Source organism: Schistocerca serialis, unplaced genomic scaffold (genome assembly GCF_023864345.2).
Source record: "Schistocerca serialis cubense isolate TAMUIC-IGC-003099 unplaced genomic scaffold, iqSchSeri2.2 HiC_scaffold_119, whole genome shotgun sequence".
In the NCBI taxonomy this organism is placed as follows: Eukaryota; Metazoa; Arthropoda; class Insecta; order Orthoptera; family Acrididae; genus Schistocerca; species Schistocerca serialis.
The window spans coordinates 117,501-122,837 of record NW_026047392.1 but is presented as its reverse complement, the minus strand read 5'-3'; the positions used below and the strand labels follow the sequence as shown (position 1 = coordinate 122,837).

The window sequence follows — 5,337 nt, the reverse complement described above, 5'->3', positions numbered from 1 at the left end:
GGCAATCACACCACCCGCACCCGCTCGTGCCCCACCCCAACCGCCAAACTCGCAACGCCAGCGGATGAACGGCGGAAGTTTCCCGCAGTCGTAATGTGCAATCCACACCTATAACTTGCGTTTCATGAAGAGTTATGTCCAATATGCGACATTCCCGCTGTCCCTATACATGAGCTGCGAGCTGTACCACGTACAAGCTACAGACGCGATCGCATTGCTCACTGTACGGATTCCCATGCCGAGCGATCAGCTAGGAAGCGCCCCATCCACGTCGGTACCCTTGGGCGTTGCACTCGCAGTCGCAAAAAACGTTGGGCAAATATATTTCTCCGATGCTGAGCGATCAGCTAGGAAGCGCCCCATCCATGTCGGTACTCGTACGCGTCGCACTCGCAGTCGCAAAAAACGCTGGGCAAATATATTTCTCGGAAGAGTAATGACAGTCCGAGCCTCCTGCGTGGGAAGAGTCTTTCTAGGCCCTGACCCACGGGAAGCGTGTAGCTTCCCCCATCCCGGACATTTCACGTCGTCACACTACCGGTATTGACTAATAGACTGATTGCTGATAATCATTAGCCACACACTGGGGGAAACGGCCGACAGGGGCGGCAACATAGTGGAGCCGCAGTGTCACTAATGTACAGAGATAGAACAGTTTCGACTGGAACCAGAGTAACCGTATACACGGCACTGATTAGTAATAGATGCAGAGCCATCAGAATACAGATAATATATACAACCGTCCCTATACATGCTGAAAGACTCTGCACACAATGAGAACCACACGTCAGCCAGACACTATCACACACTACTCTCTGCCTCTAACAGGCACACACACAATATCTAACCACCAGCATGGAAGAACATCCGGTGCATCCTCTCCGCCACATTACACAATCCACACTATCATAACCAGACCGGGAGGTCCACCCAGAAAACAGAATATCCCACCCTTCCGACATCCGCCATTGCTCAGCTAAGCCACGAACACCCACACATGTCCTACACAGGGGTGCACCCAACATCACAATACTGCCTCCTGTCACAGTACACAAACAATGGCAGGAATGAAAGACACAGATCTGCCACAACCTTGGAATCGGAGCGCCGCCTGTCATGAGCCACAAGTGCATCCTGACGTGACAAATCGGATGATCCCGCAGGCATGCACTTACGATAATCACTATCAACGAACCTGCCGCCCCCTCCCCCCCCAAAATACACCTTTCCCTACAACGTGTACCTTAACCTAAGCTATATTGTACCTTAACCTAAGCGATATTGTACCTTAACCTAAGGTATATCGTACCTTAACCTAACCTACATTGCGCCTTCACCTAACCTACGTTGTACCTTAACCTAACCTACGTTGTACCTTAACCTAACCTACGTTGTACCTTAACCTAACCTACGTTGTACCTTAACCTAACCTACGTTGTACCTTAACCTAACCTACGTTGTACCTTAACCTAACCTACGTTGTACCTTAACCTAACCTACGTTGTACCTTAACCTAACCTACGTTGTACCTTAACCTAACCTACGTTGTGCCTTAACCTAACCTACGTTGTGCCTTAACCTAACCTACGTTGTGCCTTAACCTAACCTACGTTGTGCCTTAACCTAACCTACGTTGTGCCTTAACCTAACCTACGTTGTGCCTTAACCTAACCTATGTTGTGCCTTAACCTAACCTATGTTGTGCCTTAACCTAACCTATGTTGTGCCTTAACCTAACCTATGTTGTGCCTTAACCTAACCTATGTTGTGCCTTAACCTAACCTATGTTGTGCCTTAACCTAACCTATGTTGTGCCTTAACCTAACCTATGTTGTGCCTTAACCTAACCTATGTTGTGCCTTAACCTAACCTATGTTGTGCCTTAACCTAACCTATGTTGTGCCTTAACCTAACCTACGTTGTGCCTTAACCTAACCTACGTTGTGCCTTAACCTAACCTACGTTGTGCCTTAACCTAACCTACGTTGTGCCTTAACCTAACCTACGTTGTGCCTTAACCTAACCTACGTTGTGCCTTAACCTAACCTACGTTGTGCCTTAACCTAACCTACGTTGTGCCTTAACCTAACCTACGTTGTGCCTTAACCTAACCTACGTTGTGCCTTAACCTAACCTACGTTGTGCCTTAACCTAACCTACGTTGTGCCTTAACCTAACCTACGTTGTGCCTTAACCTAACCTACGTTGTGCCTTAACCTAACCTACGTTGTGCCTTAACCTAACCTACGTTGTGCCTTAACCTAACCTACGTTGTGCCTTAACCTAACCTACGTTGTGCCTTAACCTAACCTACGTTGTGCCTTAACCTAACCTACGTTGTGCCTTAACCTAACCTACGTTGTGCCTTAACCTAACCTACGTTGTGCCTTAACCTAACCTACGTTGTGCCTTAACCTAACCTACGTTGTGCCTTAACCTAACCTACGTTGTGCCTTAACCTAACCTACGTTGTGCCTTAACCTAACCTACGTTGTGCCTTAACCTAACCTACGTTGTGCCTTAACCTAACCTATGTTGTGCCTTAACCTAACCTATGTTGTGCCTTAACCTAACCTATGTTGTGCCTTAACCTAACCTATGTTGTGCCTTAACCTAACCTATGTTGTGCCTTAACCTAACCTATGTTGTGCCTTAACCTAACCTATGTTGTGCCTTAACCTAACCTATGTTGTGCCTTAACCTAACCTATGTTGTGCCTTAACCTAACCTATGTTGTGCCTTAACCTAACCTACGTTGTGCCTTAACCTAACCCATATTGTACCTTAACCTAACCCATATTGTACCTTAACCTAACCCATATTGTACCTTAACCTAACCCATATTGTACCTTAACCTAACCCATATTGTACCTTAACGTAACCTAATTTGTGCCTTAACGTAACCTAATTTGTGCCTTAACGTAACCTAATTTGTGCCTTAACGTAACCTAATTTGTGCCTTAACGTAACCTAATTTGTGCCTTAACGTAACCTAATTTGTGCCTTAACGTAACCTAATTTGTGCCTTAACGTAACCTAATTTGTGCCTTAACGTAACCTAATTTGTGCCTTAACGTAACCTAATTTGTGCCTTAACGTAACCTAATTTGTGCCTTAACGTAACCTAATTTGTGCCTTAACGTAACCTAATTTGTGCCTTAACGTAACCTAATTTGTGCCTTAACGTAACCTAATTTGTGCCTTAACGTAACCTAATTTGTGCCTTAACGTAACCTAATTTGTGCCTTAACGTAACCTAATTTGTGCCTTAACGTAACCTAATTTGTGCCTTAACGTAACCTAATTTGTGCCTTAACGTAACCTAATTTGTGCCTTAACGTAACCCATGTTGTGCCTTAACGTAACCCATGTTGTGCCTTAACGTAACCCAATTTGTGCCTTAACGTAACCCATGTTGTGCCTTAACCTAACCTATATTGTGCCTCAACCTAACCTATATTGCGCCTTAACCTGACGCACGTTGTCGCTGAACCTGCTCTGTAATTGTTATGCAACTCGTTAAATTAGTGTAGTGTTGCCTAACCGCAACCCTCGCAATATAGTTCGCTATTCGCACTGCCCGGTCCCCTGTGTATCGCGTCATGTTAAACACCTTGCAGGTGTTGCTGACTTTCCACATGCTCCTGCTATACACTGTAATGTGGATAGCAGCAGGACGTACATGCCCCCCCCCCCTTCCCCCCTGCCTTCGCAAGCTGGTCGTTGAGAAGTTTGCATGTTCAATGCCCTTCGCATGCCGACGTACTCAGCCTACGTTGTGGTACGGCCTGTCACCTGTCCGCCGATGTACGCAAAACCCACAAACTGTACTGCACATTGGTCCGTATGTACTGAATGATACATCGTGGCACATGTGTGACCGTACGACGACTGCGCCTAGCAACGGCAGACCATACAGTCCAAATATTGTGCACGCAGCTACGTGTCGTCTCCCTATAAGAGCTGGATTGCAGTGTGGTACGCCATTCAGACGTGTGGGAGGAACGGACGCCCTGGATGGCGATCAGCATGAGCAGTCTGTTGATGTAGTGGAGCGTGTATTCGGACGTAGTCGTCTCTTCTCACACACCGTGATAGCATGTTGCACCGCGTTCCACATCTGCGACATCCTGCAGAGGCCGGCTGACAGTCGTTCGCGCAATGGACACCGCATACGTACGGGGGCTACCTTCCACGTGTTCTCGAGGCGTGCACATGTTGTTGCGTCTATGTGGGCAGACGTAGTGTGTTGTGACACCTGACACAGGCATGCAATACTCGTTGCAAATGGCGATGGACGTCTACGTTTGCTGGTGACGTTACGCAAATGAACAACAGGTAACCCGTTGTGGTGCGGTTGTTCTCGCTAGAGGTGAATCAGTGTTGGCGACGATCGGTCGAGCTATTAACCGGTTGTTTCAGGGATACCCACCATGCCCACGAACGTGAAAGGGGACCCACCATGCCCACGAACGCGAAAGGGGATCTGGGTGTGAGGCGATACGCGGCGGTGGCTGGGTGGGACCGTCCCCGGCCGGTGAGGGGGGGCCGCCCGGCGTGCTGGCAGCGCGGTGCGTGGGCGCACGCGCTACAGCCGGCTGGTGGGGGCGGCCAGTGGCAGGCGCGCCGGCCGACGGACGCGGCAGGCGGCGCAGCTGCGCGCCGGCGCCCCCTGCTCGCGGCGCCTTGCGGCCAAAGTAGGTCCTCGCGGGCCCGGTGCGAAGCGCGGTGGCCATCTGCAGTGTGCTGGTCCGATTGAGGACTGTGTGCGCTGAGGATGCGCCGCCGCCCGGCGCTCGGCGCCGCGACGCCGTCTGCTGCTCGGTCGCCCCAGCGGTTCTCGCAGGTGGTTTGTATCGCAGCTGTGCGGACGTGTTGGCGCGTGCGCTGTGCTGGGAGAGTTCGCTTCGGCACCCAAGTGGGGCTTTTGTCCTTCTGTGGCGCTGGCGTTGGAGCTGCCGGTCACCGTAGGTGGCGCGTGTTGTCTCCCGCCGGCAATGCCACGACAGCACGCTCCCGGGCCTCTGTCGGCAGCGGCAAGCTCAGTTGGGAGCACGGGTGGTCGCACCTAAAGCGTCTACTCGCCTAACTCCGGGCGATTGCGCCTCTCTCGAACCCGACCAAGTACTTAGGACGGCGCTGCGCGCCGCCGGGACCTGAGAGGGTTTCGAGGTGTGTTGTGCAGGGGAGCTCAGCCTCCTCCTGTTTGCAGAATAATTGAGCGGACGCTTGCGTGTTCGCGCGGGCCCCCGGGACACACTCCCGGGCGGCCGGCTGCTCAGCTCTAGTTGACGCAGCTCCCTGGTTGATCCTGCCAGTAGTCATATGCTTGTCTCA

The 5,337-nt window shown here is 50.8% G+C and overlaps 1 non-coding gene across 1 annotated transcript in view; it reads left to right on the top strand.

The window, feature by feature from the left end:
* Nucleotides 1-5,298: 5,298 nt before the first annotated feature.
* The window catches only part of LOC126434541 (small subunit ribosomal RNA), a 1,909-nt gene continuing 1,870 nt past the window's right edge, over nucleotides 5,299-5,337 (top strand). Inside the window, exon 1 of the ribosomal RNA XR_007579308.1 lies at nucleotides 5,299-5,337. This exon is cut by the window's right edge and continues 1,870 nt beyond it. This is a non-coding gene — a ribosomal RNA (small subunit ribosomal RNA).